Source organism: Canis aureus, chromosome 13, assembly GCF_053574225.1.
Source record: "Canis aureus isolate CA01 chromosome 13, VMU_Caureus_v.1.0, whole genome shotgun sequence".
Classification (NCBI taxonomy): Eukaryota; Metazoa; Chordata; class Mammalia; order Carnivora; family Canidae; genus Canis; species Canis aureus.
The window spans coordinates 31,214,463-31,236,903 of record NC_135623.1 but is presented as its reverse complement, the minus strand read 5'-3'; the positions used below and the strand labels follow the sequence as shown (position 1 = coordinate 31,236,903).

Below are 22,441 nucleotides of genomic sequence, written 5' to 3'. Positions count from 1 at the left end.
AGGAATATAATTAGGACAATACAGCCACAGAAACAGATCCTGTCACCTCTGTCACAAACCCGGGGCGGTTAAGAACCAGCTGCTACTAAAATAATGATCACTTTAAAAATCTCACAGTCTCCCAGCTTGCAATTCAGAGGATGTGGGGGTAGGGGAGGAAGGGAGGAGGAGGAGGAGGAGGACCAGGAGGAGGAGGAGGAGGAGTGTAGAATAACATGTTAATGACCAGATATGGATAATTGCAGAGATGTTCAGGCTAATGATAGAATCTAGAAACTCAATCAAGAAAAGCAAGGACAGCCTCCTTCATAGAATCCCTCTGAATGCATTCACATCCACTGGTATAAACAGTGATCAAAAATATTCTAACAGCTTGAAAAATTGCGCACACTCTTGGGTAGCAGAGTTTTGATAAACCTCAGATTCTGTAAAATCAAAGATAAGTTGGGGCGCCTGGGTGGCTCAGAAGTTGAGCAGCTGCCTTTGGCTCAGGGCGTGATCCCGGAGTCATAGGATCGAGTCCCACATTGGGCTCCCTGCATGGAGCCTGCTTCTCCCTCTGCCTGTGGCTCTGCCTGTCTCTCTGTGTCTCTCATGAATAAATAAATAAATAAAATCTTAAAAAAAAAAAAAAAGCAGTCCAAGAGTCTCAAGAGAGATGAGTTTTGATGTGGACATTCGGCAAGCCGGTTACTCATAAATATTGCCCTGGTCCTCAGCCCAACACGGATCCTTTAAGCCACTATTGTCCACTAGAGCTTTCTGCAAAGGTGGCTTTAAGTCTGTACTGTCCAATGTAGTAGCCATCAGCTACATGTGGCTAGTAAGCACTTTGCACGTGGTTAGTGTGACTGAGGAACTGCATTTTAAATTGTTTTTTTTTAATTAATTTGAATTTACAAAAAAAAAAAAATTTTGAATTTACATGGGAGCATTGGCTAGTGGCTAGTTAGAAGAGAGTACTCACCCAAGCCATTGCCTGTTCTTCCCCCACCGAAACAGCTTTAGTCCTGAACCTCTAGTGCTGCACTGCTCCACACCCACATGCAGCTTGCCTTTATTTATAAAATAGCCACCAGCCATCGAACACTTTTTAGGCATTTCACAGAGCACGTTATGTTTAAGATCTCATTTAAGGCTCACAACCACCCTGGTCGGTAGGTACCATTACTATTCCTGTCTTACAGGTGAGAGGTGAGAGGCGTGGGGAAGTTTCATGAATTGTTCATAGCCTCTAGTGGTGGAGCTGACATTTGAACTTAGGACTTTTAACTCCAAAAGCCAATGCTTGACCCACCATGCAGGCCAGTGCTGGTCCTTCTCGCATTCAAACCACCACATCCCCATTAGGGTCTACTTCAGGAGAAGGAACTCTTGGCTGTTGCCAAGATGCTTGGACTAAATTCATATTTTCCTTCTCTACCCTCCCCTCAGATGACTAGGGATAAGATACTTAAGAACTTTCCTTGTCAAGCACTTTTACTTGATTTTTTTCCTCCAAATCTGGTATCAAAACATGCAAAGACTACACAGACTATAATAGAAAAGTTCCCCTATAAAATACACACACACACACACTCCACATATATTTTTTAAAATAGATGTATTTAGGGGTGCCTGGGGGGCTCAGTGGGTTGAGCGTCCCGACCCTCTTAGTTTTGGCTCAGGTCGTGGTCTCAAGTTCCTGGGGTCCAGCCCCACGTTGGGGGCTCTGTGCTCTGGGGGGGAGCCTGCTTCTTTCCTTCTTTCTCTGCCCCTCTCTATGCCTGCACACTCTCGCTCTCTCTCTCTAAAATAAATAAATCTTAAAAGTAAGATGTATTCAAATCATGTGTAGACATTTTTCCTAACATAATCCACATCATGTATTATACAAATAGCTGAGACAAGTAACATAACCCAAACTCCAGCAAAATAATGAAAGTATTAGTGCAAATTATAATTTGGAAAACCAAATAAAGCATTTATAATTGTCTTAATATTATGTTAAAAACCCCTCCACAAATTTGCACCTCACAAAGCATTTTTAATCCATTTATTATTGCTATCAAGTGACTAGAAAGTCTATTTGGAGTTTGGTCTATTAATCTAATGATACATGACAAGAAGTCAATATATTTTAAACTTTTGCAATAGATTTAATTAAGTTCCCCATTAAATTAGTAAATATCTTATAATTTGTAATACTATTATTTAATAATTATAAATGAATGGTATATTTATAGCCTTGCATATAAACTTGCACCACTCTATACTTTTTCCAAACACTAGCTTGCTAGCTTTTTCTCTTTCTTTCTTTCTTTCTTTCTTTCTTTCTTTCTTTCTTTCTTTTTCTTTTTTTCTTTTCTTTCTTTCTTTTTCTTTTGAATCTATTCTTTTATTTTTGCATATTTTGCTCCTATGAAAGCATTTAAATTTTTTTTATTAGAGTGTAATTGACACATAACGTTACATTCATTTCAGGAAAGTATTTATTTATTTATTTATTTATTTATTTATTTTAGCTTTTAAATCTTAATGCCAAAAACAACCAAGTCACCCTCACACATGTGAAGATCTGCCCTGAGAGAGACAAACTATTAAGAAAACAGGTTGTCTGCAATGGTAGATTTGAAGCTAAGACATTTATTTTCTTAGTAGTCGGTTTGAAAGTCAGTCCCCAATCGAAGTGGACAAATGATGAAGACATTAGATTCATCAATTCCAAACTGATTTTTGGCCAAATGTCGCTTGTAATTTATATCACAAACATGTGATACATGCAAGCACTGATCTGCTTTCTGTCACTACAGATGAATTTGCATTTTCTGAATTTCATATAAATGGAAATAATGCTGGGTACTTTTTTTGATGAGAGGGGCTTCTTTCACTCTGCATAATTATTTGGAGATTCTTCAATGTTTTTGTGTGTATTAATAGTTCATTTATTCTTATCTCTGAGTAATAGCCTATCTGTATGGCAATAGGATTTGTTTATCCATGTATCCGCTGATGAGGATTTGAATTCTTTCCAGTTTTTGGCTACTGCAAACAAAGCTGCTATGAACATTCATGAGAAGTCTTTGCATGGACATAGGCTTTCATCTCTCTTGGGTAAACACCGAGGAGTGGGATGGCTGAATCATGCAGTCCCATTGTGTTTGCCGGACTTTACGTTCCCACTATCAGCTGGTGACAGTTCCAATTACTCCACGTTCTTGTCAACACTTGATAGAGTCAATATTTCTAATTTTAGACATCCCACCGGTGATATCACATTTTAGTGTTGTCATTCCCTTAATAATAACCATGTTGAGTATCTCTCCATACGCTTATTTTCAACCCACACATCTTTGGTGACAAGTCTGGTCAAATCATTTGCCCCATCTTTTCTGTTGTCGTTCTTGCTGGCTGCTTATAGCAAATGTAGTAGCTCTCAGTTCTGCAGTCAGAAGCCCAGCACGGCTCAGCGGGGTTCTCAGCTCAAGGTCTCACTTGATGGAAGTGAAGGGGTAAGAACAGCTGGGCTCTCATCTGGAGGGTCTGGAGAAGGATCCACTCCCCAGCTCATTCAGGTGTTGGGAGTAAGTTGTAGGACTCAGGTCCACATTTCCCTGCCTCTCAGCATTAAGAGGCTGCCCACCTTCCTTCTCACAAATTCCCCTTCATTTGCAAATTAGCAACAGTGTTTAGAGTCCTTCCATGCTTCAAATCTTTTTTTTTTTTTTTTTTGGCCCATTTAAAAAAATGCATTCTTCTTATTATTAAATTTTGAGAGTTCTTTATTTAAAACGCAAGTCTTTTATTAGCTACATAATTTGCGAACATTTTCTTTTAGCCTTTGGTTTGTGTTTTCACTCTTCATGATTTCTTTCAAAGAGCAAACATTTCTTAACTTTGAGTAAGTCCAGCTGATCTTTTTTTTTATCCTGTTTTTGATGTTGTCTCTAAGAAATGTTTGCCTAATCCAAGGTTACAAAGACTTTCTCCTGCTTTTCTCTAGAAGCATTATAGTTTTGGGTTTTAGAGTTAGATCTATAAACCATTATGACTTAGTTTTTATTTATGGGATGAAGTATTGCTTAAAGTTCTCTCTCTCTCTCTCTCTGTCCTTGGATATTTAATTGTTCCATCATGACTTGCTAAAAATGTCTGTTTTCTCCATTGAATTGCCTTTTCGTCTTTATCGATTGACTTTTATATGTAAGTGATTTCTGGATATATATATGTTCTGCCGATGGATTCCATTGTCTATTTTTATGTTATAATCAACTGCCTTGATTACTGAGTCTTTATAAATCTTGAAGTTGAGTATTGTAATTTTTATGAATTTGTCTTTATTTTTCAAAGCTGTTCTCTTCCTCTATTTAATTGCAATATCTTTTATTGTATTTCCTCTTCCTCTCCTAAGCCCCTATCATTTGACTCTTATTTTCTTTCACTTATTCTTGATTTACCTATTTCTTAGGTATATTTATTTTTTTCCTTAGGTATATTTATATGTAAGTATGTGATTATGCATATGTGGGTATTTAGGTCTAAAAAAATGTGATTGTGTCTGTTATTTGAGTGAGTTCTTCGTATTAGACGTAGAGTGAACATTTATGGCCTAAGGTATCAGTTAGTAAAATGGGCAGGGTAGGATGAAGATATGCAGGTGTCACCCCTTCTAAGCAATATCCTTAAAATATCTGTTCAACTTGTATTTCTCTTTATGTTCAAAATGAGAAAATTATACACATTGAAAATAACACAATACTTTAGCTGGAATTATTTCTGAGATCTGTACTGTCATTTGGACAGCACTAATCACTAACATTCACAAAAGGTAAGCGATCTTAATGTATATATTTACAAGTTTTTTCTAGCATTTTCAGTTTCTCTTCTCCTCAGCCACCCCCCCAACCTCCCACTCCGTTTCATGAGTTCACACCAGCAAAACATTCCCCATGCTTCTGTGGTTCCTGTTCTATCATTAAGTTTTATTTTTGTGATGTTGCAGGACAAGACAGCATCTTTGAAAATATCTTACGATGTTTTTTTTTTTAAGATTTTATTTATTTATTCATGAGAGACAGAGAAGGGGAGGCAGATGGAGAAGCAAGCTCCTTGTGAAGCAGGGAGCCTGATGTGTGACTCGATCCCAGGACCATGGGATCATTACCTGAGCCAAAGGCAGATGCTTAACCGACTGAACCACTCATGTACCTCTTATAATGTTTAAACTTTAGTCGTAGATCACTGGTTGTCAGCAAATAGCATATATCACGTGCTGTAATCAATTTTAACATTTCAGCTGACAGCAACTACAGTCCTCAGTCTTAGGGTTAGTGGCCTGGCCAATTATTGCCCCACGCCACCTACTTACAGAAATATGCTACATAAACACTCGGTGGAGACAGGTTGATTCTGACCCAAAGTAAGTTTTGAGTTGTAATTCAAGGGATCAGTCATCTTTACATATATGAAAAGAGCCAAATATGAATTGTATTTCCAATTTATTTCAGTTATGATTTTATATTCCCAATGGATCAGAGTACTGGGCACTCACCTGGTTGACCCTTCCTTTAACTTGGCTGTAGGTACAGGTGTCAATCCCTTGCCCAAATAATACAGCTTAAAGCCACCAGGCATGATGGCTGCTCACAGGTATGCCTGTATATTTGAATACAATGTTTTTCTTAATCTCCTCCCTATCGCCCTTATTGTCTCTCTTACCCACAGCCAAAATAAGTAGGGTTTCTGATGTAGAGACAGAGGAAAAAAGGTGTTTATATTTGTTGAGCACCAACCACGTACCTACTGGTACTATACCAAGTATTCCAAATATACTATATAATTTAATTCCCACAATAGTCTGGCCAAATGAATAATATTACTGTCTTTTTACAAATGACAAAACTAAGGGTAACAGTGTTAAGTAACTTGTGATAGATGGCAGTGACTGCCATCAGTGACTGATGACCAGGATACTGTACCATTTCTGTCTCGTTCCAAAAGCCTTGTATGTTAGATCTTATATAGTGTTCATCTTGTTAACAATACTGAGAACATCTTCAAAATCAAGTGACTTTTAGATTCTCTCTTTCTTTAAGTCTTTCATAAAATGATGAAGGAACAGCTTTTGGGAGGACTTCAAAGTGTCTTCCTTTTTGCTCTGGTGAGATATTTGTGAGACAATGGAAGCAAAGGAGATAGACTCATGGGTCATCCAAGCAAAATCATGTTTAGGTTTTGCATAAATAAAAATGGAGGCAAAGTCCAGGGGGCTACTGAATTTTGGCAGGATATGAAGAATTTGGAATATAAAAGATAGAGATACTAAAGATAGTAAGTTCCTGCCAAGAACACCAAGAATCTAAGATTCAGGCAGGGAACGAACTATCTCCCACTGTTGGAAATTTTTATCTCCCAATCTAGTTTTGAGAGCCAAGCAAGGGGATGCCACTCTGCACAGATAGACATCAAGACACATCAAGGAATACCTTTTAAAAATCACTTTGTAGATAGGGAAAAATTAGCCTTTTAACCTGAGGCCAGATGTAGAGATAAAAGAACACAATATATACACAAAGATATACATATTCTATTTCCTATCTCTTCATCTTATTCAAAATACCTCTTAAAAATCATGTTGTATAACAGAAACACCAGATAACAAAGAAGTAAAAATTGGCTATCCATCTCTGGAAAGCATTCAGAGATTCTGGAAACAATTATTCAATAAAAACAACTCAAAAATTTCTTAATAATATGTATAGATACTCTTAAAGAATTCTAGAACTGTATAACATTAAATAAAGGATTATTCATTAAAAGTGATGCTGGGAGTGATTGCCAGGGACAGGGGGCAGAGGGGAGGGCTAGGGAGCTCCTGTTCAATGGGTATAGAGTCAGTCCTACAAGGTGAAAAAGTTCTAGAGATTGGCTGTACAAGAATGTGCATAGAGGGGCACCTGGGTGGCTCAGCCAGTTAAGCATCTGCCTTCATCTCAGGTCGTGATCTCAGGGTCCTGGGATTGAGCCCCAGGTCAGGCTCACTGCTCAGGGGGACTCTGCTTCTCCCTCTCGCTCTGTCCTTCCCCCACTCATGCTCTCTCTCTCTCTCAAATAAATATATAAAATTTTTTAAAAAATGTGCCTAGAGTTAGCAACACTGTACTGTACACTTAACAGATTGTTAAGAGGGTAGATTTCATATTATGTGGTTTTTTTTTACTTATAATTTTTTTAAATTGATTCTAGGAAATCAACTTTAAGTGGTAATTATTGAATACTTGCGGAATACCCTCTCTTATGCCGTCTCAGATTGTCAGATACCATTCAGATTAAGAACTATTATTCATTTATGTGTATTTTAAAATTACCCTATTAAATATATTTCTGAAATACACATTATGGTACATTTCTGTAACACGGACACTTATTTCAATAAGCTGAGTGTTGGTAAAATAATTTCAGCAAAGTAGGAGCCTATATTTAGAGGTAGATTGTCCTGCTGGCTATTTTTCTAATGGATATAAGCAGGAAATAATATGAAAATATAGTTAAAATCAAAGCATTTGCCTGAATATCAACAAAATAGATTTTCCACCAAAGCATTTTCTTAGGGGAAGTGATTTCCCAGCTCAGATCACTCAGTGGAGCTAAAATATTAAAGATAGTACCTTTTTAGGAAAAGAGTCAATAAAAATGATTTCCACTTCCTATTTCACTGATTGCCATGTATTATTAACTTGTAATGCACAGAAATCTAAGTGGCTACTTGGCTCCTTGATTATGCTTCTCCCGTGTCATATAAAGACAAAGTCTTTGGAATGACAAGCCAGTAAGAACAGGTAAATGGTGTATCACCTTGCCACTGCCTTGAAATTTCTAGTTCCAAATCCAAAACTTTTTTCTTTGAAATCTCATATAATGTCAGTATTACTGACAGCATTGAAAACCATCTTTAGAATCTAAGAGTAATCAGGAATTGACTTTCAGGACTGGAAAGAATATATCTTATCTTCCTGCTGAGATCTTGGGTTCAGAAATTTGCATTTTCAGGGACAGAGCTGATCCATGGATCAGCTTTGCCTCCTAATAGAGATTTGTTTTTACACTTGATACTAAAATGCAGTACACATTTTCAGGCATTCAGCATTGTCACAAAAATGATCTATATTAAGGTCATTGCAGAATCACAGGGCCCCAGATTCACTCACAGGGAATAGCATCAAGAGTCTCAAGGTGTATAATAAAGACTTTCCAAAATTCATTTGATATATACATCCACCTAAAATAAATCAATAAAACCTTGCATAATATTTTAATACAAAATTTAGGGATCCCTGAGTGGTGCAGCTGTTTGGCGCCTGCCTTTGGCCCAGGGCGCGATCCTGGAGACCCGGGATCGAATCCCACGTCGGGCTCCCGGTGCATCGAGCCTGCTTCTCCCTCTGCCTGTGTCTCTGCCTCTCTCTCTCTCTCTCTGTGACTATCATAAATAAATAAAAATTTTAAAAAAATACAAAATTTACCCATGACTATCAGGTCAAACGTCATCATAGTTAAATTAGATGTCACCAATATATTGGACCTATAAATTAAAATTCTAATAAATAATTTCCATACCAACAATCCCATAAAATGCACTTAAAAATCATGCCATGCCATGGCACTATTTTTAAATTGTTCAGCCTATGTCTTCGTAAGCTCCACTCAGCTATAATCACAAACGCCTTTTCATTCAGATTCAACTTCAACCCAAAACAGAAACTATTCTCACCATGGCAGAAAATAGATCTGCACCATCAGCAAGTGGAAGGGACCTGGGGTCCACATGCTTCCTGTTTGTCTCCCACCATTTGCCTACTGAATCAATGCTTTCCCCCACACCGCTCTTGTGTTGGCTGAATCTATGTATATATCTCCAGACATCTGCTTCGGTTTTCTCTCATCATTTCAAAACCCATCTGGATAGAAAGCTTTTTTGCTGCACCCAAGCCCACTTGGCTGGGGCCCTGACATCCTGCCTAGTTTTGACAGGCTTGTCAATGGAGCCTGAACTCTGTTACCTGGACCCTCGTGTTACTCAAGGAGGCTCTGCTATACGTCACTTGAAACCACAGTTCCATCCATCTCTTGACTTCTAGTATAGTCGGATGCCTATGGACGCCTTTGGCCGTGTTCCCACCAAGCAGGTTAAATCTCCTCAGATAGCCATACCTACTGGAATCAAGCCCAAGTTTATCCAGCATCTCTGGACTCTGTATGTTGGACCACAACAGAGTCCCCTCATCAAGTAGCCCAACAGCTGGGGTAGTTTTTTGTTCCACAGTAACCACTTTTTCACCACCTTCAATCTTGTGCTACTTGGGTCCTGGTATACCTCGCTTGTTTACATGTTCCCCTTCAGGATTCTGTCCAGGCTCACAAATTTGGTGTGGTATTCTCAACTGATGCACGTGGCAGCTATAGAATGTCGTGGAATATTAAACGATTTATTTCTTTTAAATTTGCACCTGTAGATCTGGTAATAAAATGTGATACTGGTTCTTTACATTGGCATCTACGTGGACCCTGAATGGTAGGGTTATTGATTGACCATTATAAATAATCGATTATTATAAATAAACATTTTAACATACAAATTTACAAACATTTATATACATTATTTATAATAATCAATTAATAACCCTATTTACTAAGATTAATTTATTTTATTATTTTTTAAGATTTTATTTATTTATTCATGAGAGACACAGAGAGAGAGAGGCAGAGACATAGGCAGAGGGAGAAGCAGGCTCCACACAGGGAGCCCGACGTGGGACTCGATCCTGGGACTCCAGGATCACGCCCTAGGCCAAAGGCAGTCCTTCAACCACTGAGCCACCCAGGCATCCCTAATAAGATTAATTTAAATAATTTTGGTTTAAAGTATTTTTATTTACTAATTATAATTTATATTTTTCCTTAGAATGAATATTTTAGAACAATTATCATTTAGTTTGAAACTGAAAGTGTTTGTTTTTTACATAAATTCTTATTTTTGATGAAAATACATTTAAATGTTGTGCTTTGAATATAATTGCATATTATTATTTAAATCATTGCTGTTATCAGAAAACTATATAAAAATCTCGATTTCAAAAACATAATGAATGTACTGAGAGGAACATAAGAAAATAGATTTTATGAAAACCTAGAATAATGTATGCATTATGGTTGAACATATCAAGACTTCTCAAGAGATCACTAGCCCATCAACCGAACACCCAAAATGAGCAATAGTAATTAAATTTGTTCAGCTTTGGTCTTTTGCCAAATTAAGTTATATGAAAAAACCTAGCTGTATACTTATTTTCTGATTTTTTTGTTATGAAAGTATATTTGTCACAATAGAAGGAAAGAACCATTTGCTCGATTTAAAAGGTAGATGGTATGTAGGCTTCCATTTATGCTCTTGCCTTGGGCTCTAAAAAAAATCAAGGGTAGGCCTACAAGCTAAACATTAATGTGTACTTAAAAATAGAGTAATAGAACATTGACCTAATTTCTCTTCAGTTAAGTTGTTTTTATTTGCCTGTTTGTGTTGGTGGAGGTGAAAGTGGGAGTCTACTTTCTAGTCTAGTGTTTACACGAGGCTCTGATTACTGATGTGAGAGGAATTTTGAGCCATTTTCTAAACAATGTCATAGAAATACTCATTTGTTTTGCTTGATTTTTCTGTAGAATACAGTATCTCATATGAGAAGATGATTTCTCTTTCTGAGTAGGTTTCCTACCCTTGAAGCAAAGAAATGCTGTGATTTGTCAGGATGTGATGCAGGTGGAGAGGTTATGTGTGTGTCATAATCTGTGTATCCTCATTTCTTGGCAGCTTTGTTGTCCAGTAGAGAAAAAACTTAAAGAACAGCTGAAATCTGTTTCTTATCATCATATTTTCCAGAGAATGGAGCAAGTCCTCTTGTCATCTGTTGGCTCAGTATCCATTTATGCCGTTTGTTCTGTAAGATTTCCCTTGAGATAAAAACGTTGAAAGACAGCTTCATTCCTTGCGAGCTCCAGTCCTTTGCATAACACCTGCCCCATATATGCACATCACTCCAGTAGGATTGTTAAGTCGTCCAGTTCTCAAACGATCTGGTTTAAAATTTTAATTTGTAAAATAAAAATACCGTCTTTAAATCCTTTCGCCATATACCCATACTATCACCTGACTATCATACCCATCCGGTTACTCTGCTTTTCCTGCATATTCTGTATAAATCTGGTGCTTATAAACTATGGGAATGGTGTATGCAAAACATACATTTTCAGAAGATGGTGTTCATGTCTCGCGCAGGGCACTTTTGAATGAACAATCCTACACCAAGGCAAGTCATTATGAGGGGAGACAGAAGATTGGGAGAGAAGGACTTTCCATTGAGTGGATGGTAGGACTGTGAGCCGTGCCATGTTCCTTGCTCCAGGATGAAGTAGTAGCTCCAGGATTCTGGCTGCATTCCCAATTGGTCAGTGGTATGCCTCCCTAAATTCTGCAGTTTTGATTACATTCACTGTTCTCACGGACTTCCTGTCAGGAAGGGTTGTGGGGATGTGCCAGTTAAAACAGCTGTTGCATCTGATGTGTGAGAAGCTGTGATCAGGAGAGCAAAGAGGCTTTCCTAGACATTGCCAATATAGAAGTTAGAGAGTTGCCAAACAAACAAACAAATCACATTCTTTTGAAGTATTCCCAACTCCTGCTCATTTGTTTTAATATATTCCTACACCCTACCACAATTTGTTTATTAATTTTCAAAAGACAGGGGTGCCTAGCAGGTTCAGGCAGTGGAGCATGTGACTTTTGATCTCAGGGTTGTAAGTTCCAGCCTTACGTTGGGTGTAGAGATGACTTAAACTCTTAGAAAAAAAAAAAAAAGACAACCTGTTTATACTTATTTTGAGCTTTTCAGGTTTCCCAGACATTCCAATTAGAACACGCAGATGGGCTCCTCTTGGTGACTACACTAAAGACTGATTGCTTTGGCAAGTTGTATTGTGTAGATAAAAACAACCTCAACAGCCATCCAGTGGACGCTCTTTGTTAGCATGATGCTTCCACCTAATATGTAGCTCCTGCTTTTAGGAACATACAAAAACTTGCTCCCTGATAGGCATTTTGATCACAAAGCAATCTTTACCTTTTTCTTTAAACAGTAAGATGATCTGTTTATTCATTCCTTTTCTAGGCAGTGAAGAAATGAGAATTTTCTTCTCCCCCACTGTTAAGCTAGACATATTGTTTGACCCTCTCTTTTACTTCCACATTGAGCATAAATATTTTTAAAAATTTGAACAGCTTGAAAATATCCAAATAGCTTGAAAAAAAAACCCAGATTTTTACTCCTCTTGTTATGGTTACAGGCAAATTCTCGAAATAGTGCTGGCACCCAGTGGTTGCATAGTAAGTACTTGCTGGACTGAATTATTGCACCCTTTCCCTGCATTTATCTCCGCAAGAGAATGTCTAAAATAAAGTATCACTTTGAACATTGATTTTTTTAATTTAAGAAACTTGTTTTATAAATTCCAACTTAATAGCATATTATGTTAAATTGTTAACTATTAGAAAATTATGAGTACATACAACAGAGAGAAATATGCTATAGTTATTTATACACACAGCATTCCTATTTTTACACTTTTTTTCAGTTACTAAAATGGAACTATAAACCAGAGGGCAACACATTTTTTTTTTCTCTACCACCAGATGCATGTAATGAAAATGTTGCTCACAAAGAGGACATTTGTTATTTCATATGTGACTATCAAGAAACAGATGGAGAGTGATTATGTGGTCCTTGTCCTGCTGACTTAAAGCAAATAAATATTAATCTTTATTCTCTGAGTTTTGATTAATAGACAGTGATGACTTAGAATGAGTAAGGTGCGGCTGCAGAAAGGTATGATTATCATCAATATAAAATGATGTTGAGTGATTAAGCCCCTTTAGTTCTGTTACAGAAATCATGGTGGAAGTAATTGGACCACAGCTTAGTGTACAGTGAAGAATCTGTATGAGATATCCAAAAGTTTTTGTATGAAGTAGAAAAATTCATTACATTATTCAATCTATAATGTACTTAGGGAAGTTTTATTCAGTTCTCTATAGTTACAGGATGCTGGGCATACATAAATCAGTAAGATGCAGCAGAGTTCCTAATATTAAAGAACATGAAAAAGAAGTGGCTCTCATTACCCTTCTGGTATTTTGCCTTGGATGGCATAGCTTAAGCCAAGTTTCTAAGAACAAAGGTACTTGGTCAATAGTTGTTCAACAGGTGACTAGTACACAGAAGTTAGGGTGACCCTCTTCAGGAGGGTTAATAAGATTAATAGAAATTCATGACTTTTGCCCTTTGGCATCTAATCTCTTGGTCCTCTTACTCTTCTGTTACAATTTGTCATTCTCTCCTTCTCTCATAGGCAGATTTCTTTCCCCTTCTAATGGTTTACTACGTTGGGCATAAATCACTCTTCCCTCTCCTCTCTCTCTCTCCTATGCAATTTTAGTAGATTTGAATCTTAGTCCCACAAATAAGGTGAATAAGGAACATCACATTGTTTAATTAACTTAAATAAGAAATCTAACCAGAGTCCTATCTCACCAGGTTGTTTGGAGAGGAAAACTCAATCATTTGGTGGGGAACTACTCTATTTCGTAGGGCTTTCTTGAGCATCCTGTGGTTCGTGTGGCTGAATAAAATGGAAGAAGAGTCCTTCATGCTCAGCCTATCCTGGTTGCTGCAGATAATTCTCATTGTCTAAGCCCAAATGAGCCCTTGAGAGGTAGCAGCCTTTCTGCCATACTTGGGGCTTCAAGAGTGTCACTGATGTCAAAATCTCAGGGCCAAGTGTTCAGCCTTCCAGGGTCTGCCAAGCATTTTTTTTAAAAGATCTTGCCACTTCTTTCAGGTACCAGGAGGGAATGGGTTGAACGTGACTGAGAATCCCTGCTAATCCGATGAACCTTTAATCTTAGATACCAAACATATTTTCATCTATGAGTTTAGACAGAAAGATGTAGTCTTCAGATAGTTTAACTGTGTACCACAAAGTCCTCTTAAGGCAAGGGAGCCCAAAAGCCCTGGATAACTTCTTAGATCTAGGAGGGGCCTAGAAAATTATAAAGAACAAAACGTAAGACAATATTTCATAATTATTTTGTTTCTCTCTGAGGACCTAACCCTCTGTTTCTTCTGGTTTCTTTTTCTTTCTTTCTTTTAACATAATAATGGAATGCTTGTGAGGGGCCAGCCTCACAGAAGTCCTGAGAGGTCAATAGTATTAATCCCATGTGAGAGTTGAAGAAACTGGAGGGTAGAAAAGATAAATTAAGTAGCAGAGCTGAAATCTATGTGTGCTTATCAGTTCCAAAGGAAGTATAGTTTAAATGGAGAGAAATGTCCAACGTGGAACTAGAACTCCTGTACTGTTGCCCAAGTGTCTACAAAGTCAGTCGGTGATCTTGACAAAGGTGCTTAACCTCTTAGATCCCTAGTTTCTTATCAATAAATTGAACTACTTGCTACTTGGATATTAAATGAGACGATGGATGATAACCTGGTTGGCAGTCCTGCACAGATACAAAACCCTTAGAGCATTCTATGACATTATGGCTCCACATGTCACACGTCCAAGGTGATCAGTATTTGTGGTGACTAGTCAGCCCATGAGATGATTGAGATATTCCCAGGAATTCAGGAAAAGAGAATCTCTATGTTGAATAATAGGGATCTGATTCCAAGTGGGGAGGGAGATTAGGCTTACCCAGAAAGTAAGAGGCTCCCCTGAAAGATCAAAATTTATGATAATTCTTAACAAAGTACGCAGAGCATTAAAAATCATATTCAGTGATCCCAAGCTCTTAAAGTTGTATGAGATAGTTCTAAGCATGACTGAATCAGGAAATTAAGAAATTAACAGAGACCAAGTGAAGAGTCATCTATGGAGGATCTATGTACATTAATTTCAAATTTAGAAATCTAAGCATCTTGACAGAGCGAGTTATAGACTACAAATGAGAATAGAAAGGAAGGATGTGTTTGACTAAAGACAAAAGAAAACACAAAAAAATTAAGGCCCCGAATTGAAGAAAGAACTTGAAAACCTGTAATATTTTCTATTTTCTTTTTTTTTTTTTTTTAATTTTTATTTATTTATGATAGTCACAGAAAGAGAGAGAGAGAGGCAGAGACACAGGCAGAGGGAGAAGCAGGCTCCATGCACCAGGAGCCCGACGTGGGATTCGATCCCTGGTCTCCAGGATCGCGCCCTGGGCCAAAGGCAGGCGCCAAACCGCTGCGCCACCCAGGGATCCCTATATTTTCTATTTTCACTATTTCTAGCATGTTCCAGTCACAGCACTGGTATACTTGAAGGTAAATGTCAGATGCTCATTAATGTGCCTCTTATTCCCTTTGCATTCAGTCCAATTGAGAAATTATAGACACTAGTCAAAAATACATTAAACAAGAATTTTTTTACTAGTAATAATAATTGATCATTTTTATTGAGTATTTACTAAGTGCTTTACAGGAATTAATTAATCTCCTAATAATGATTTGAGGTATGCTCTATTAATATCTGTATTTCACAGATAAGGAAACAGAGAGACACAGACAGAGAAAAGTAATGAAACAGAATGAAACAGAGACCTGTGGTAAGTGGCAGACCAGTATTTGAAACTAAGAAGTCCATTAAGGAGGGCATGTGATGAGATGAGCACTGAGTGTTTATTATATGTTGGTAAATTGAATCTAAATAAAATTAAAAAAACAACAACAACAACAACTAAGAAGTCCAGCTTCAGAACATGGCAATTAACTAGTCTGCTCTGAAGGTAGATTGGAGAATTTAACTTAGCCTCGAAGTCAGAGACAACTCCTAATATAACAGCCCACACAGAGATCCTTGGATCCACACTTGGTAAATGTGAGCTTATGGAACATCATACGGAGAATGATTACCTGTCACAAACCCCATCAAGCACCAAGAGGCCAAGAGGCCAAAAACTTGAAAAAGGACTGGAGTTTCCCTCAACTCTCTGTTGTGTGCCATTTTGAACCAAGGCTTTTAAAAATAGGTTTTGTCCATACATATTATCTTTCCTTTTTTTTCTAGTGGGATGCAGATACTCCCAGCGAGGGGACAGCAGAGCCCTAGATGAAATGATCTCAGTCTCTGAATGATGCGTGGAGGAAAGGTATTCACCAACCACGAAATACCTGCCTTGGACTGCTACTGGGAGGCAAGTCTTTACACATATTAGGGGCCCCTTTGGTTGTGTTTAGCCTCACCCTAACTGAAATGGAGGAGTAGAGAGAGAGGGTCATAGGTGTACCCCAAGTTTTAACACGCTATCTTGGCTTAGTAGGTGAACATGGAGCAATAGATGTCAGATTCTCTTCTTTTCTCCAATTATATAAATTGCTTCTCATCCTATGGGGACAGCCAGTGAGGAGAGTGAAAAAAAAAAAAAAGAGCAGAAAGCCTTAATTCAATCTAAAAGGCAGAAGTTTCTATTTTGAGACAGAAAAGTGAGGAGGGTGAGAAAATTGTTTTCCCCGTTCTGTAGGTATTATTGTCCTTGTTTGAGAGATGAGAAAATTGGGGTGCAAGGAGGTTAAGTAATTTGTCTACATTTGCTTCTATTTATACTTTTATTTGTAAGACATAATTTGATTACATGACAGCAAAACAAAAGGTCCAAAAAGCAAAATGTGTCAAATGTGAACATAATTATGGAGATGTGAACATACATTCATTTACTGAAGACCAAAATTAGTGAAGAACCTTTTGAAGCAAAATGCCTCTGACAATAAAAGTATAAAAACCCCATACCTATAGATTTGTCTGTTATACTTTCCTACTGTAAACATGAATCCTGTGAAGTGTTTAACTGTGAACTGTTTTTATCTTAAAAAAAAAAAAACATCTAGAGAACACAATAAGAAATTAAGTCTTGACCTCTTGGTTTTGAAAAAGAAAGGCACGTAGCAGTGCAGTCCAGGTGTTTTACAAGTTTGGAATCTCTCCCGTAGGTGGGGGCTTTGCTGCCAAGCAGTTATTAACTCAGACCACGTTGATAGCCTAGAATTTTGCATGATGCTTAATCTCAACCATTTCCCTCTTCCTCAAGATCTGAGTGTCTCCAGAATCTCTACATAGCAAGACTCTACCTTTGGCTCCATGGAGACTGAATGTCGCGATATAAAAATAAGTTAAGTAGTATGGGGGCTGGAAGTGGGGTCTGTAAGAGAGACTCTGGCTGGATGTGGCCTTCTGAAAGGGACAAAGGCTCTGACACTCTGTCCTGTGGGGTTCTGAGTGACTGATGCATCATATCTGAAATGACAGCAGAATGGCAATTTATTAATTTATAATACAAAATTCACATGACCTGTACATCCTCTCATCAAGTACACCCATCCTCAAGGACCTATGGCATTATCAGAAACACCTTTGAATTTATTTTGTGAAAGTCCTGGTGCAGAGATGGTGATACCTGACATCCCCAGGACGAGAATTTGTCTTCTTGTGGTCAGGTCACCTCAAATCTGATGGTTTCGTGGAAGCCAGGAACCAGGGATGAGGGTTTGGAATAAATGCTGAACCTTCTCCAGCTTTCCTGCCTGGCTCTCTACCTCTCACTCTATCTCCTTTCCCCAGGCTGTCTCGCCCACACACACTTACATCCCTGAAACGAGGCAGATGACTCACAAATTTGTAGCTCCCAGCCTCAACCTCTTCCTTGAGTTCCAATCCATAGATCTAACTCCCTACTTGACATTTCCACTTGAACATCTCAAAGGCATCTCAAAATAAACATAGTTCCCAAACCAACTCACGAGTTGCTCCCCTCCCGCCCCCAAACCATCTCTCCCACTGTTCCTTCTCAGCGAATGCACTGCATTCATCGGGCTGCAAAAGACAGAATCTAAGAGTCAATCTTGAGAGTGTCCTCTGCCTACCACCCTCATAATAAGCTCCTTTCCAAATCCTTTTGATTTTAGCTCCTAAAAAACAAAACAACTCACCACCTTTACACTTCAATCCATTGCCAGCAACAAAACTGTGTTCAAATGACCCTGATCTTTCACCTGGCCAACTACAATCACTTCCAACTGATCTCCATGCTTCCATTCTCCAATCTGTGCAACGTATTGTAACCATGGTTTATTTAAGACATTAATCCATACCCCCAACATTTATCTCTACCCCCAGCCCCAGTGACTTCCCACTCCTATTAGGATAAATAAGTATAAATCTCCTAAATGCCACTTGAGGTTCTGCATGGTCTCTGCGGCCCTCTCCCCAACTTCATCTTCCTCCACGGCTTCCATCCCCACATTTCCGACCACCCTGGTATTTCTCTTGGGGTTGCCACACCTCCCCAGCCACAGCAGTTGAGCTCAGAGTGTTCCTCCTGTCTGGCACTCTTTCACATCCATCTCCCTCTTCGTGGAGTTAGCTGCTGCTCATTTTTTAGGTCTTGGCTCTAATGGCATGTCCTCAAGGAAATCCTCACTGGTCCCACCGACTTGGACAAATAGCCCTGGCCTAGGTTTTCATGGCCTCATTTCCCTCCTTCCTAGTGTTTATCACAGCTGCCATTTTATATTTATACGCTCATAATGGAAAGAATTGTGTCTGCTTTTACTCATGATCGTGCATGTCCATGCTTTGCACAGTTGCCTGAAATAGGTACTCAACAGTAGTTGTCAAATAATAAATAAATAACAAATGATGAGTGGAATATATACTGGAGGCATCAGTATAACAATGGGCGTGCATTAAAAACTGAACCCTTGAAGTCTGATAGCCTTGTTCCTTGTCCCAGGATGCCCTCCAATATCGGCACGGACCTGGAGCCACACTGTGTGGATTAGAACTCATACTCTACCAAGGAGTTGTACGCCAGGGCAAGTTATTTAACTGCATTAAGCCTCAGTCTTCTCATCTGTAATGTAGGAATAACTGGTACTTAAATAGGTATCTATGAGAATTCAACAGTACTGTGGCTGTACACGCTAAGTTCTCAGTATGTGGTAGCTATTAGCTCTTCGACTGTACTTGTAAGTCTGACCAAAGGCTTCATCATCTGACTGACTTAGTCTTTTTGGAGTAACATTAGTGTTTAAAAACCACTCTCCCTAGGTCGTTCCAAAGAGGGCTTGTGGGACCAAAATCAAGATCGCTTCATGCTGTCACCAAATACCACTGTTCTTTGTAGGCTGGAATATTGCTATGTTTCCCTGAGGAGATAGAAGATTTAGCCACTCATATCCAGGACTGGTGATGTGGGAAAGTAAATAGATGTCGCCAAAGTTAAAAAAAAAATAATAATAAGGTCACCATCCCATCTTCTGAGAGATGGAGGCTGGTATCTGGCATAATGTAAAAGGATAAAGAGGACTCCCCACCCCTTTTGTAAGGGCAAAACCATGCTTCTTACATACAGGAGGATAGCCCTGTGATCTGTGACTTAGGACCTGATGGTCCTTACCACTCCTCCTGCAGGGGGCCAAGGGGACTTTCCAAATCTCTTTTCCAACTCAGCAACCTCAGTTTTTATCCATGTAACACTATTTCTAAAATCTTCATGACCCCATTCACATCCTAGTTCAATTACATCCAGTCTCATGAATGATACATTTGGAATTGAGTACAATGCATGAAGAGTGATCTAGTGAAGTACCTGGCTCACCATTCGCCAATAATAAATAACTTGTGAGTAGGTTTATAGATATAGCTCCACAAATGCAGCTCGCTCGCTTGCTTGCTTTCCTTTTTAACTTGACAGAAAGAAAGAGCAGAAGCAGGGGGAATGGCAGGCAGAGGGAGAGGGAGAAACAGACTCCCTGCTGAACACGGAGCCCGATGTGAGGCTTGATCCCAGGACTCTGGGTTCATGACCCGAATCAAAGGCAGATGCTTCATCAACTGAACCATCCAGTCACCCCTGCAGCCTACTTTAAACTGAGAATTAGGAAAGGGGTGTTGGGTTGAATAGTGTCCCCACCAAAATTCATGTTCTTCCCAGAACCTCAGAATGTGACCTTATTTGGAAATAAGGGTCATAGAAGATGTAATTAAGATGAAGTCATGCTGGTATAAGGTAGACCTTTAATTCACTGTAACAAGTGACTTATGAAAAGAGACATAGACATCGAGAGGAGAATGCCATGTGAAGACACAGAGTCACAAAAGAAAGATGGCCATGGGACAATGAGAGGAGACATTAGAATTATGCAGCTATAAGCCAAGGGATGCCAAGGATTGCCAGCAACCACCAGAAGCTAGGACAGAGTCATGGTACAGAGCGTTCCTCTGAGCCCCCAAGAAGGAACCAATCCTGCCAACACCTTGAGTTTGAACTGGTCTCTGGAACTATGAGAAAATATGTGTTTTAACCCTAAAAAAAAGTCAGTATCTCCTGTAAGTGTCCCCCATTTTGTTTCTCACCAACCCATGTCTCTTGAAGCACCAGACTGCTTTTGGGTGACTTTGCACAACTATGCTTAGATCAACCATGTCTTGGTCTCAAAATTTCCCAGTATTCAAATTCTTGGGACCACTTTGCCTTAGCCCTCAGAGTTAGCCCTCGGACAGAGTTGCTGGATTGTTGATTCTTGCACAGGTAATTGCATTAACACCGCACTTGTCTTGATGACAAATCTAAAGGCTTTTAAAAAATGAAACAACTTCGTTTATGCTCCTCTGACATTACTCCAAAAGCACATATTTAAGGAAGACTGCAAATATGGACAGCTTTGACAAGTTTTTGCCTTTTCCTCCTTTCGGGTTGTCATATTTAGGTGGTAAATTTAAGATCCGGCACATTCTTTGCATGTGGTCAAGTGTGCAAAATTCAGCTAACCGTGTTTTCTCTCACTGTGTGAATCACTATCTCCGTTGCTGTTAGCATGAGCTCTCGGCTTGCCCGCTCTGATCGCCTCTCCCCTACCCTCTGCACAGGTTGGGGCTTGTGGATATTGCAGTCCACATTTTCATTTCAAATACAAGGCACTCTCCCCAAGGAAATGCTTCTACAGCGCACGCCAGGCTCACAACCTGATGCTTCTCAGAGTGCTGCCCTTTACACCGCATGAGAACAAAGCTGAGGCTGGGACGCTGAGTTAGATGTGCCACTATCACTAAATCCCATCTGGCTTGGTTAGTGGCAGCAATTACTTATTGAGGGCCTGCTGTGTGCCAGGTGTGGGGCATGGCAATAGAATTCTCCTTTACTCGGGGCTTGGGACCAGTGGCCAGAGCAAGACAAATCCCAGATAAAGCAATCCTGATTACATGCATATCTCGAAAAATCTTCTACATCTACAGTAATACTGCAGCTAGAAAGCTAACATACATTCACCAAATAAATACATACATTATACACTGTAATATAATTTTATAATATAGAAAATGGGATGCCAAAATCTAAAACCCACAATAAAAACCAGTGGCTTTGCAGTCTCAGTAAGGGACTGTCAGAAGAAAGAATTATTGCTATTAAAAATTATGGGAAAAGCAGAGACATTAATTTTGCATGTCTTGTGTTACTGTGTTTATAATCTGTTATGTTTTAGATAAAGGTCTAGAAAAGATTCCTCATACTTTGTGCGCAGCTTAGTTTCGGTATACTCCTCCAGGGGAAAATAATAAGGAAAAATCAAATAAATATGTTTGTGCATAAGGAAAAAATAATTTGGTTGCCAACAGGAAAATTTATCAGGTTGAAAGTTACTCTCTAGAGATAGGTTGTTTTGTGTATATGTGTGTTTGTGTGTGTGAAATCAAGGTTTGCTTTGTTTTCTCCTTCAAAACGTCTTTGATCTTCCATTTTGTCATTTGTAGAGAAGCTCAATGTCGTGAAAAGTATCAAAATATATAATCGTTAAAAGCCATGAGTCCTGAAACAAAACATATGTAAAATATCAGGAATTCAAGTCCTTAAAAAATACCTAATGTACCCCCAAATCAAAGCAGTCTGTTATATCATTAAAATTAAGATAAAAATAGCAAAGCACTCTCTCTGTGTTCCTTGAGAGCGGGGGGATTTAATCTGCCATCTGTAGGGAGTCTATGGTTGGATGACGGACTTCAGGGGGTCCTTGGAACTCATGAATTTAATTACAACAGTTTAAATGTCAGCTGATTCACGTTCTACTCAGACAAGGCTCTACTATTTCATCAGATTCTCAAAGGTCTCAAAATTAAGATCCACTGCAAAGGAAGCTCCATCCAAAGTTTTTAGAATAAACATTTGATTTTTGTTACTAAAATGATAATCAAATACTAGGAAAATTTAAATATTTATTTATTTTTGGAATATGAGAACAAATTGGGGAGTTTTGGGCTTGTTTTCTTTCAACAAGATAAGGGACAGAAGGAGATAAAGAGAGTAATTCTTTTTAGAAAAGGGTAG

At 38.7% G+C, this 22,441-nt stretch overlaps 1 long non-coding RNA gene across 2 annotated transcripts; it reads left to right on the top strand.

Annotated features, from left to right (window-relative positions):
- The first annotated feature begins 3,374 nt into the window (after window positions 1–3,374).
- On the top strand, window positions 3,375–16,258 carry LOC144281606 (uncharacterized). Of its 2 annotated transcripts, XR_013350044.1 has the most exons (3): window positions 3,375–3,491; window positions 11,309–11,477; window positions 16,132–16,258. It is a non-coding gene; the product is annotated as an uncharacterized LOC144281606 (long non-coding RNA). The 2 variants fall into 2 exon arrangements; XR_013350045.1 differs by lacking the exon at window positions 11,309–11,477 and having other exon boundaries at window positions 3,385–3,491.
- The last annotated feature ends 6,183 nt before the right edge of the window (window positions 16,259–22,441 follow it).